Source organism: Acinonyx jubatus, chromosome E4 (assembly GCF_027475565.1).
Source record: "Acinonyx jubatus isolate Ajub_Pintada_27869175 chromosome E4, VMU_Ajub_asm_v1.0, whole genome shotgun sequence".
Classification (NCBI taxonomy): Eukaryota; Metazoa; Chordata; class Mammalia; order Carnivora; family Felidae; genus Acinonyx; species Acinonyx jubatus.
In genome coordinates this window covers 16283934-16297565 of record NC_069395.1, presented here as the reverse complement: position 1 = coordinate 16297565, position 13632 = coordinate 16283934, and the positions used below count along the sequence as shown (strand labels likewise).

At 35.1% G+C, this 13632-nt stretch overlaps 1 long non-coding RNA gene across 1 annotated transcript in view; it reads right to left on the bottom strand.

Annotated features, from left to right (window-relative positions):
- Positions 1-12986, bottom strand: part of LOC128313036 (uncharacterized) — a 65943-nt gene extending 52957 nt beyond the window's left edge. The window contains exon 1 of the long non-coding RNA XR_008293149.1: positions 12790-12986. This is a non-coding gene — a long non-coding RNA (uncharacterized LOC128313036). The remainder of the gene's footprint in view (positions 1-12789) is intronic.
- Positions 12987-13632: the final 646 nt, after the last annotated feature.

The following is a 13632-nucleotide window of genomic DNA, read 5'->3' as shown; positions in this document are numbered from 1 at the left end:
GATATATTAGCACATTAAAGGATTATTTGGACTGCCACACGCAGGGACATTTTTGTGCAGGGTCAGGGGCAGTGAGGTCATTTAAGAAGTTATTTACATTAATCCAGGTGAGATGGATGGTAAATTGAACCAAAGGGTTAGCAGAGAAGATGGTAAGAAATGATTGAAATCTGGATCTACTTTGAAAGAAGAGTTGGCAGAATTTGATAATAAATGAATATCATGTGTGAAAAAGAAAGACTGAGACTGGGCAATTGAAGTAATGATTCTATTGAATGAAATAAGGAAGTTAGGGAAAGAAGTGTTGAGAAACAACTAATATTTCTATGTCTCTACAAGGATTAAAAATGGGCAGAGGAACTGAACAGATATTTCCCAAAGAAGACATCCAAATGGCCAACCGGTACATGAAAAGATGCTTAACATCACTAGTCACTAGAGACCTCAATGAGATATCACTTCCTACCTGTTAGGATGGTTATCATTATGAAGACAAGAGATAACAAGTGTTGACAAGGAAGTGGAGAAAAAAGAATCCTTGAGCACTGTTGGTGGGAATGTAAATTGATTCAGCCACTATGGAAAACTATGGATTCCTCAAAAAAATCAAAATAAAACTACCATATAATCCAGCAATCCAACTTCTGGGAATATAGACAAAGAAAATGGAACAAAATATTGAAAAGATACCTGTGGGGCACCTGGGTGGCTCAGTTGGTTAAGTGTCTGACTTCAGCTCAGGTCATGATCTCACAGTCTGTGAGTTTGAGGCCCATGTCCGGCTCTGTGCTGACATCACAGAGCTTGGAGCCTGCTTCGGATTCTGTGTCTCCCTGTCTCTCTGCCCCTCCCCTGCTCATGCTCTGTCTCTCTCTGTCTCAAAAATAAATAAAAACATTAAAAAAATTAAAAAGAGAAAAGATATCTGCCCTCCTATGTTTATAGGATTCATATGTTTACATGATTCATAATAGCTAAGATGTGGAAACAACCTAAGTGTCTGTCCATAGATGAATGAGTAAAGAATATGTATATAAAGAATACACACACACACACACACACACACACACACACACACACACATATTCCCTGACTTATGATGGGGTTTCATCCCCAAAAACCCATCATAAATTGAAAATAGCAAAGTTGTAAATGTATTTAGCACCTCTAACCTACCAAACATCACAGATTAGCGAATCTACCTTAAATGGGCTCTGACCACTTACATTAGCTTAAAATTGGGCAAAATTATGTAATTCAAAATCTATTTTGTAATAAAGTGTGGATATCTCATGTAATTTATTAAGTACTATGCTGAAAGTGAAAATAATGGAATGTTTTTATGCATACAGAATGGTTATTAGTGTATCAGTTGTTTACATTTGTGATCATGTACCTGACTGGGAGCTGCTCAGCACCACAGGAGAGTATCATACAGCATATCTCTAGTCTAGGAAAAAAAATATCAAAATTCAAGGTACAGTTTCTGCTCAATGCATATCACTTTCTCACCATTGTAAAGTTTAAAAATCATTAAGTTGAACCATCATAAATTAGGAACTGACTGTGTAGATAAAGGAGTATTATCAAGCTGTGAAAAAGAAGGAATTGTCATTTGCGACAACATGGATGGATTTTGAGGGCAATATACTCAGTGAAGTAAGGCAGACAGGGAAGATAAATACTATGTGATATCACATGTGGACTCTAAAAATCTGAACTCAAAGAAGTAGAGAGTAGAATGGTGGTTACCAGGTGCTGGGGGTGGGGAAATTACCAGGTGCTGGGGAGAAGTTGTTAAAGAATATAATTTTTTTTAGTTATAAGATGCATAAATTCTGGATATCTAATATACAGCATAGTTGTTATTGTCAGCAATATTGTATTATACACTTCAGTTCCTAGAAGACCAGATGTAAAATACTCTCACCACAAAAAAGAAATGATAATTACGTGACATGATAGAGGTGTTCGCTAATGTTGCAGTGGAAATCATATTGCCATATAGAAATCTATCAAATCAACACATCAGACATTTTAAACTTACACAATGCTATGTGTCGATTATATCTCAATAAAAATACTTACGCAAATCAACATTTTTAAATAGAAGCTTATAGAGTCTCCTCTTTGTCTACAGGATTCTCAGAAAGATTTGACCTTCATTCATCATGCCAGATACTTATCAGGTTGTTTTCCCCTGTCAATTCATATCTTTAGTTCTATTCAATTTTCTTAAAATATTTTATTGATGATTTTCTCAGGTCTGTTTTCCTTTAAAGTCATTATAGAACTCATATTATTTGGCTATTGCCCTTGTCAGCCAGTTTCCTAATTTTCTATTATGCAACTCCATTGCTTTGCTTTATTTCTTGTGAGTTCCCCTCAAATTTACCTTCCAAGCATTCTGTTTTCATTTCTTCTTTCTTTGTTGCAATTTCCAAAAGTTAATTTTTGTTCTGTAAATCTTTCTGTCTTACTACATTCTGTGCTTGCTTAAATAATGCAGTATCTTTATTTATTTACCTAAAGCTATAATGCAAATCGTTTTTGAAGTTTTCTTGTCCTACAAAAAGAGCTCTGTTTTCTCAAAGTTTCTTTAACTTATTTATTTTGTTCTCTCTTTTCCTTATTAGAGATTTTCCTCAGATATCTGGTAATTTTCATTGTCTGCTAATGCTTTATATATATATACATATATATATGCATATATATAAAGGTGACTGGAAGTTGTCTGCTAATCCTTAATACACACACACACACACACACACACACACACACACACACACACATAAAAGGTGATGGGAAGTTTTCAGCATGTTGTTAGGTCATTGAAATTAACTACATGATGACTTTGTGGGGCATTTTGACAAAGAATCTCCGTATTAGTAGAGAAATTGAGAATCTAATCTTCAAAGAGATTTATAGCACTCCTTACGTATTCCATGTGCCCTTCATCTTTAAGTCCAAGGCAACCATTGGCGCCAGTCCCTGAGTATTCTGAGAATTCTGTCTTGCATTTCAAGCTGGTTTTCTATTTTCCCCACTATTGTTTATGGCTAAACTTCTATTTAATCTTTAAGGCAGTTACTACAAAACACACTTGCTCTGTGATAATTAACTTCCTCCAAAAATGTTTTCATTCTTGTTTTTGAGTAATTGTGGCTTTATGCTTTCAAAAAATTGCCTTGTCAGTAGTTTTAAGCTATAGGTCTTCGAAGTGGAGAATATAGGAGTAAGGTTGCCATTTTTAATGGGAACTCTTTGACAAAGTCTACTTACAGATGGCTAAACTTACTCATTTTTAACACATTATTTAATTTGTCTTTCTTAAAATGATGAAGTCAAAAATGAAATTGCAATCTCAAGATTCTCACATTTTACTCTCTCCCATATTGTTCTAACTTACTTGGTGAATGTTGTTGGTAAGTAAAATATAAGATTTGATATGAGGATTATTGCAGCAATACTGTTATTTATTTTCACAAACAGTCCTACATGAAATATTTGGATATTTGATTTCAACTGATTTTTGCTTCATTTTGAGTCCTTTAATAAGTGAAGCACACCCATTTTTAAACAGAGCTGTCATCTAGTGGAAACCTATCTTCTAATATTTTATAGAAATTAACATGTAGTATATTTCTTAGTTTTATATTCACATATAAAAGACTGTTTGGCTGAACATAAAATTATTGAGTCACCACGGTTTTTGATAGATCTCAACAGAGTCTCCACCATCCTATCATATTTAGCAATTATAGCAGAACAATCTGAGGGTGTCCAGGTTTTCTGTTTCATTTTGCTGTTTGTTGTAGCTTTAACTATTGCTGGAGGTTTGTTTGTTTGTTTGTTTTCTTTGTAGACAATATTGACCTAAGACCAGGGCACTAATAGTTCCCAGTATTTCAGTATAATAAAAATGATTTTTGAAAGTTCATTAATGGTTGAGTTTATGGGAATTAGGAAAAAGAATTTATCTATCTAAACTAGTAATTTCTGCTGTCTCCTTCCATTCCCCACTACCAGCATAGATGAGGTTAAGAGTACTTTAGTATGTGCAGAAGGAAACCAGAGAGAAGAAGTGGCTTTATTATTATTATTATTTTACTGCCTCAAATCACCCAAAACAGAAGTCTAGGCAGACTGGTACCATAGGTAACAATGCTCTCTCCAGCCATCCCCTCCCCGCCCCCATGTGTTTTAGGAGGTACTTGGAAGTGTCTGGACAATTCATAGAAAAGTGAAATGAGGTGGGGTAAGGGCAGCGGGGAAGCCTAGCTGACCTGGCCCCTTGAGGAACTGGACTTGTTTGCATCTGCCTGTCCAAACAGATCTCCGCCCAGATCAAGCCAAGGCAGGGGTTGCCTGCGGCAGAACACATTTCCTTTTGCCTCCATGGAGCAGGAATGTGCCCAGGGAATGAGCTACAGAGGTCAAACATTGGTCATAGCTTAATTTATGATTTCAAAATATTCAGACCCAGACCTACTCTGGGTGCCACAAATGCTAAAAGAAGAATCTTTCATGGGTATTTTAGTTAACATAATCAAATGAGCACTACCAGAGGCAGGGCTACTATTTTGAACTAAATATTTATCAGAAAATGTTGGTGTTTGTGGAACTGTCTGCAAATGCACATGCAACAACAAAATAGAACAAGACATTCCTTCTTTGAGTGCTGTACCCACTGGATATATCACCTTTCCCTCTCGTTGCTATTACTATATACCAACCACGTAGTGAATTCTTACCATTCTTTAAAGAATTTAGTATCTTGTTCACTTAACTTTTTAATTCCAAATGTTGACTAACATTAACTGTTACACCAGTGTCTATTTTTAAGATGCAATAATATAGCCCATGCTAGTCCCAATGTATTTACTCCCTCCAAATCTGTTCTGGATTATATTATCAGCCCAAATTAATCCTGATCTAGAATCTTAAATCTCAAGTAGGACAACTTTCCTATACTTCCAACTTATTCACCTCAGTTCTTTTTGTTTTTTAAGGTTTATTTATTAATTTTAAGAGAGAGAGTGCACACGAGCAGGGGAGCAGCAGAAGAGAGAGAGAGAGAGAGAGAGAATCCCAAACAGGCTTCAGGTTGTCAGCAGAGCCCTATGTGGGGCTCAATCTCATGAACCGTTGGGATCAGCTCATTTCTTGAGCTGAAATCAAGAGTCAGATGCTTAACTGACTGAACCACCCAGGTGCCTTGGCACCTCAGTTCTTTTTTATTTAATGTTATCAAGGTGTCTAGTTCAAAAGTATTGTTCTTTTTCATTTTTGCCTTATCTTCATTCTCTATCCTACCTGGGCAATGGGGAGCATTTTATGATGCTGAGATACTGACAAGGGACACTTGTGGTACAATCAAAACAAAGAGTAACACCACCGTGTAACAAAACGTCAAGTAGAAGGGCCTGAGAAAAAGGAAACAGGTGAAACAATAGGACAGAAAACACCAGAGAAACTGGTTAAGACTAGAGATTCCAAGCCATGGAATGGGGGGAAGGCAAAGTCTAGAAGACTTCTTTTTCTAAGGTATTTGCAGTTATGTGTGTAAGATCAGAGGAAAAGGGTAAGGAGGGAATAAAGTCCTAAATTCTGCTTCTACAGGGCTCTTGTCTCCCAAACAAAAGAGATCCATAGTCTTGAAGGACAAATCACCCAAGTATTATTAGACAAGCAAGTAATAACTTACCTGGAGCAAATTATTTAACTACTATATGTTCTATTTTGCTCATCTATTAAATAAGGATTTTTTTTCAACGTTTATTTATTTTTGGGACAGAGAGAGACAGAGCATGAACGGGCGAGGGGCAGAGAGAGAGGGAGACACAGAATCGGAAACAGGCTCCAGGCTCTGAGCCATCAGCCCAGAGCCTGACACGGGGCTCGAACTCCCTGACCGCGAGATCGTGACCTGGCTGAAGTCGGACGCTTAACCGACTGCGCCACCCAGGCGCCCCTTAAATAAGGATATTAATAGTACCCTTCCTATAGGCTTGTTGGTAACTAACCCAACTAATACGTGTAATGGGTCAAGAAAAGTCCTAGCTCTTGTAAAGAGTATAATAAATGTTAGTTGTAATATTATCCAAATTATAGTCTCATGAACCATCTCTGGCCCACAGTAAAGAATACCACTCTGGTGCTTAACTATTATTCCACATCCGATTTAATGTATGTCTTCCTAAAAGTGCAAATACAGGAAAATCCCCTCCTGATAGACAAAAGTAGCATTGATCCAGCTTTTGGTTTATTCATAATCACTTAAGATGTCATACATTTTCCATACCCTTCCAAGCTCTCCTCTCCCTGACCTAGCAGATGTTCTGATTTAGGCTGACAGGGCAGAGGGCCAAACTCATTCACTCTGTCTAGATTTCACACGATGCCCTTCCACATGACCCCATGGTACTGGCCACATGGAAACAGCAAAACTGATTACAAATTGAATCATACTTCAATCCAGTGGTGTCAATTTATTCAAAATAAACAATTATATCTTAATTCCCAATTAAAGAAAAAAAAATTTCCCCCAGGGGAAACAAAGGAAAACAAAAACAAAATGAAACAAAACAAACAAAAAAGTATTTGGGTGGATTCTTCCACCACATAGTAGAAATGTATAAAACAAGCATAGCAATTATGATTAAACAAGTATATTAAAGTATTACTTCTCTTACCTAGACTCCTGCACTCTATGAACATACAAAAGAAATTTAACTTAGAAAAAAAATGGAAAAAAATCAAAATGACAATGTCAAAAAAGTCAAAGGCAGCTTATTGAAGGGTTATACAGAATTTTGTGTCATATCAGTATACCTCTCTATGTGAATTTTGAAAATGACATATTAATAATATGAAGACATTGGATTTTCAAATAAGTCATTAACATCAATTTTTCAGTTTCCCAACAATCTAGATTTGTTAAAGGAAAATGTCAAAGAATTTTGTGAGCCCTTGGTTCAATATGTTTTATTTCTCTTATACATATGAATTATCTGTGAATAAATTTGTGCCTCTGTCAAAAAGCATGACGTTTGCTGTTCCAAACATATATCATGTAAATATAATACAAAAACAATCTAAACAGATAAAAATCTAAAAACAAATTGCAAAGATCCAAATGAATTTGTATACACTGGATATCCCTCCTTCATGTTTCCAGTAAAGGAATGAAAAAAGCCAAAGCCATGACTTCAACAACGTGTACACACAAAAAAAGTCATTATATTGCTTTAAAAACTTCACTAACCACGTATCCTGTTCACAAACAAAACTGTTGTTGATTTTATTGAAAGAATTCTGTGTGCAAAGATTGTACAATCAAGTCATGTTCTGTGAAGAATACTTTTAGAGCCTTTATTTAAGTCTTTGAGTCATAAAATTGCACCTGCACTTGAAATGGATTTTACCCGTCATCCCAAGCACTCAGCAACGTGTGTATAATTGTATCCACAACTGCAATACTGAAGCAATGGAGTGAATTTTTAAAAAATCTGTCAGAACTATAATGGAAAAACAATTTGCAGAAGTATTCTGTGTTCACTTTAAAGTACCACATCGTACTTGCTTGAATATTCCATTTTATCTTCCACTAAAAATAAACCCATTATGAAACTTTATGTCATTTTCTCATATTGAGCTTGAGCACTATAACATATACTTCCATAAAATGCTGAAGTTTTACAGTTTTGCACTCTCATTTTGAGCACTACACTAGTAAAACAGAAGTCTAATTCATAGGAAGGTATTCGTATAAGCCTATGACATTACAGCAATCTCATTAAAAGTACATTTAGTTAATTTAAGAACTTGAAAATCCATAAAATTTAAACAGGCATATCATCTGTTTTGCTAGGAAGGCTTACCACTACTTGCTATTGCTTGTTGTAGGGGTTAGTACAGCAGAAAGTGGGTCAATAGAAAATATACAGATTAGCGCACACACAGGAAAAAAAAAAAGGATGTACAACACAACGGAGAGATTAATACACATAAGAAACTTTGTTAGACTTAAGTATACCAAGGTTGGAGGGCACTTTATAGCATTAAAAGTATATATTTTTTAAAAAGGCTCAAAATCAGAAATGTAGAAATTCATTTTAAGACGTAAGAAAAATAATAGAAAATTAAAACCAAATAAAGTAGAAAGAAGAAAATCTTTAAACACAAATCAAAATAAAAAACATACAATAAAAAATAAACTAAATCAAAGATGATGCTTTGAAAACTCTAATAATGTTGATAAATCACTGTCAAGATCTATAAAGAAATAAGAAAGAAAACAAAAATTTTCAAAATCAGTGAAGAAAAAGAGGACATCAGCTTAGAACCAATATAGGATTGCAAAAGGATTTGGTAAAATGAATATTTCCCATGAATTTAAAATCTTATGTGAAATGGACAAATATCTGCGAAGAATCAAATCACTAAAACTAAAACATGAAGAAATAGAGAGTGTGAACGATGCTATCTCAAAGAATATCCTATCTCAAAGAATAATTGTACCATGAAAGTGAAGTCAGTATTTAAACTACAAAAAAAGATCCAAGCCTAAATGCCTCTACTGGTAAATGGTTGTAGACTTTTAGGGAAAAAATAGCACTGATTTTCTAAACGTTCGTTTAGAGAATGCAAAAAGGGCCTCACTTTATAGCTCTTTTTATGAAATTGGCACAAACTTGATACCCAAACCTGACAAGGATATTTCAACAAAGAAAAATTTCAAACCAATGTTTCTCATGAACTTAGATGCCGAAATCTCAAATAAAATATTAGTAAAATTAATCCAGTGGTATTAGTTTAAAAAAAAAGTACATCAAGGGACGTGTAAGTGGCTCAGTTGGTTGAACATCCAACTCTTGATTTCAACTCAGGTCTTGTTTCCAGGGTGTGGGATGGAGCCCCAGATCAGCTTCTGGGCTGAGCATGGAGTCTGCTGAAAATTCTCTCTCTCTCTCTCTCTCTCTCTCTCTCTCTCTAATAAAACTAAAAATAAATAAATAAATAAATAAATAAATAAATAAATAAATAAATAAAAGTACATCAAAATCAAGTTGGGTTTATTCCAGGAATTAAATCTTAGCTATCATTCAAAAATCAATGAAAATTCATCATGTCAATAAGGGGGAAAAAAATGAAATAATCATCTCAATACATGTAGAAAGACCATTGATAAAATTTAACACAAAATCCTTATGATAAAAATATTTTCTTAATGTTTATTTATCTTTGAGAGATAGAAAGAGAGACAGAGCACAAGTGGGGGAGAGGCAGAGAGCGAGAGAGGGACACAAAATCTGAAGCAGGTTCCAGGTTCTGAGCTGTCAGCACAGAGCCAAATGCGGGGCTTGAACTCACAAACCGTGAGATCATAACCTGAACTGAATTCAGAGGCTTAACCGAGTGAGCCACCCAGGAGCCCCATGATAAAAAATTTTAAGCAAAATAAGAATAGAAGTAAACTTCTGAATAAAAGTATCTATGAATCATACCTGAGTGTGAAACATTGAAGTTTTCCTGTGAGATCAAGATGTCTATTATCATGCTTTTTTAAAAAAAATTTTTTTAATGTTTATTTATTTTTGAGAGAGAGAGAACACAAGTAGGAGAGGGGCAGAGAGAGAGGGAGACACAGAATCTGCCAAGCTCCAGGCTCTGACAGCTCAGAGCCAGATGCAGGGCTCAAACTCACAAACTGAGAGATCATGACCTGAGCCAAAGTTGAATGCTTAACTAACTGAACCACCCATGTACCCCATATCATACTTTCAATGTGACACTGTAGTACAGCATTTAGTCAGTGTAAAAGGGCAAGGAAATGAACAAAGGATTTGAGGATTGGAAACAAATAAATATAATTATCATTATTTGTAGATGACATGATTGTGTATATAAACAAATATAAACTAGACTATGGATGTGACTTAAAATTAAATCAAGCTCTCTCTCTCTCTCTCTCCATATATATACATATTCCATATACCAGGACCATTCCTAAAGAGAACTTTAAATATATAATCTATAATAACATCAAGAAACATCAAATATTGAAGGATAAATCGTGTAAAAATTATAGAAGCTCCCTATACTAAAAATAAATATAATTAGTGGAATTAAAGAGGACCTAAATAAACAGAGGTGTATATTATGTTCATAGGTTTGAAAACTCAGTTTCCAAATGGAGCTTTAGATTCAATATAATCCCAACAATAATCTCAGAATAAATTTTCAGAATAGATAATTTCTAAAATACATTTGGAAAGGTAAAGACTAGGAAAAGCCAAGAAAATCTTGAAGATGGACAAAGGGGGAGAAATTATTCTACTGGATGCTAAGTTCTTTTTTTTTTTTTTAATAACAATTTAGAAGATGTGGTTTGATTCCAAGTATGGACACACAGAAAAATGGAAAAAGTGGAAAATCTAGAAACAGCACCACAGATGCAATGACAACTGAGCAAAGGTAGCACAGTAGAGCAGTGGCACATGGATTATCAGTATATGCAAGTAGGACAGTTGGATTTATAAACCCTCTCCAGCTTCTATTTGACTTCTCTGTATCATATCACATACCAAACTCAACGGAAAGTACATTGTAAATATAAATGTGAAAGGATAGCAAGGATTGTCAAGAAATTACCTGCAGGCCAAAACCAGCTTGCCACTTGCTTTAGTATGGTTTGTGAGCTAAGAATGGATTTTCTGGGGGTGCCTAGATGGCTCAGTTAAGTGCCCTAATTCATCTCAGATCATCATCTCGGGGTTTGTGAGTTTGAGCCCTCAGTAGGGCTCTGTGCTGACAGCACTGAGCCTGGAGCCTGCTTGGGATTCTGTGTCTCCCTCTCTTTCTGCCCCTACCCAGCTTGCGCTCTGTCTCTCTCTCTCTCTCGAAAATAAATACACATTAAAACAAAGGAATGTACTTTTTTTTTTGTTTTTCAATATAAAATGTGTAATAAAGAATAACATTTTATGATACGTGAAAAATACATGAAATTCAATTTTTAGTTTCTATAAATAAATACCTTTTGGAACATAACCATACCCACTAGTTTAAGTATTGTCTGTCACCACTCTTGTGGCACAACAGCGATGTTGAGTAGGTACAAGAGAAATCATATGGCTCACAAAGCCAAAAATATTTACTATCTAGATCTTACGTATAGAGTGTGCTAACCTCTGCATTAGAGAATAATATAGAATATCTTTTTCGCTATTGTGCCAAAGAAGATTTATTAAATGGGACTCAGGGTGCACGAACCAAAAGGGAAATAATTGATAAATTGATCAATATTAAATTAAGAATTTCTGTTAGTCAGGGGCACCTGGGTGGCTCAGTTGGTTAAGTGTCTGACTTCGGCTCAGGTCATGTTCTCGCAGTCTGTGGGTTTGAGCCCTGCGTCTGGCTCAGGGCTGACAGCTCGGAGCCTGGAGCCTGCTTCAGATTCTGTGTCTGCCTCTCTCTCTGCCCCTCCCCTGCTCGTACTCTCTCTGTCTCTCTCTCTCTCAAAATAAGATAAGCATTGAACAAATTTTTAAAAAGAAAAAGAATTTATGTTATTCAAAGGATATCTTAAAAAGGTTATCTTAAAAAGCTTAAAAAGCCTATGTGCCTTATAGTTGGTTGAGCATCTGACTCTTGATTTTGGTTCAGGTCATGATTCCAGGGTTGTGGGATCAAGCCCTGAATCACTGGCTTGGAACCTGGTTGAGATTCTCTGTCTCTCTCCCTCTGCCCCTTCACCTGCTTACATGCTCTCTGTCTCTCTTAAGGAAAAAAGAATGAACAAATCACAGAGTGTGAGAAGGTATTTGCAATATTTGTTATTGAAAAAGGCTTAATAATCAGAACATATAGAGAACACTAACCAAAAAAAAAAAAACCTTAAGAACAGATAGAATATAGGCAAACTTTATTTTTTTTATTTGAAAACAAATTTTTAATATTTATTTATTTTTGAGAGAGACAGAGCATAAGCAAGGGAGGGGCAGAAAGGGAGGGAGACACAGAATCTGAATCAGGCTCCAGGCTCTGAGCTGTCAGTGCAGTGCTAAATGTGGGGCTCAAACTCACAAACCATGAGATCATGACCTGAGTGGAAGTCGGACACCTGACTGAGCCACCGAGATACCCCGACAGCAAACTTTAAATGTTCAGGTACTTCAAACGAATAATAACCATTTGTCCAGTAAATATATAAAAGAGTGTTCAATCACCTAAGTCATCAGGAGAAAAAAAAATCAAAATTATAATAACAATGAATACATCAAATACACAAAATGTCTAAAGTTAAAAGGGCTGACAGCAATTATTGCCAAAGATATGCAGGAAAAATTAGATCTCTTACTCATTCCTGTTGGAAAGGGAAATTTGTACAATCACTTTGAAAACTTTGGTATAGTATCTGACAAAGCTGAAAACACGCACACCCATTCATCAGCCAGTAAATCCACTCCCAAATACCTACCCAAACAAAAGCATACAAAATGTACATAAATGCACACAGCAGTGGTATGCATAATAATAGTAACTTGGAAACAACCCAAATATCTACCAGCTGTGTACATTGAATCAATATATTGTAATCATACAATAGCATACAAAGCAGAAATGAAAATAAATGGACTACTGTTCCATGCATTAACATGAATGTTTCAAATGGGCATAATATTAAGTGAAAGAACCCAGACACAAAGGGGTAAATTCCATATAACTTCATTTATAAAAATCCCAAACATTTGCAAAACTAATTGTATTAGTGGTTAGACTTACAGAGTTCAGAATGGTTGGTGATGGCTGGGAGGAGACAACAAGACGACCTGAAGCGTGCCCTTGCTCTTGTATTCCTTGACCTGCATGGCCATTTATTGAACTCATAATTTGTACCCTGTCCCGTTTATTTTCAAAATAAAACTTTATAATGGAATTTAAATGGTATTTATTTGAATGAGACAAATAAATGCGCCTCATGTCCTAAAGTCTGTTTGAAAAATCTTGGACAGATTATGTAAAGACCTTTTCTGTGAATAGATCAAAGAAAAATATGTACTCTTTCCCTAGTTTTACATAGATAAGGGAGAAGAGAGTCAATAACAATAGTATTAAAAATAGCAATGTTCCAGATAAAAAGGTTAACTGGTAATATTATATTGAACCAGCTGTAGAAAAAGCAAGATACTCATTCTGGCACTGTTGTTAAGCAATTTGTTAGGATAGAATTTAACAGAGTTTATATTCAATAAACATGATCCAAAGTTACTGTTTCCTTTTCACCATGGTCAATTACAAAATATTCCTTCCTTATTTTAATATTCTTATTATATTTATTTTGTGAATTGCATTAAAGTTTGAAAAAATAAATTGGTTTTTAGATGAATGAAATACCAAAGCTCTTACCTTTTGGCTCAACTTATTATTAAATGTATCAGGGATTGCAGGAAATTATGTACATCTCTAATAAATAAACTTTAATGTGATGTGGAAAATTGCAAATAAACGAATTGAAAGAGATAGTTGCTTCTAATAGTTTTTTTTTAATCTCATCTTAATGACTTGAGTATGAAGTATTCCAGTGCAAGTGATTAGAGTATTTTCTGGTACAGTCATGTTTAGGCT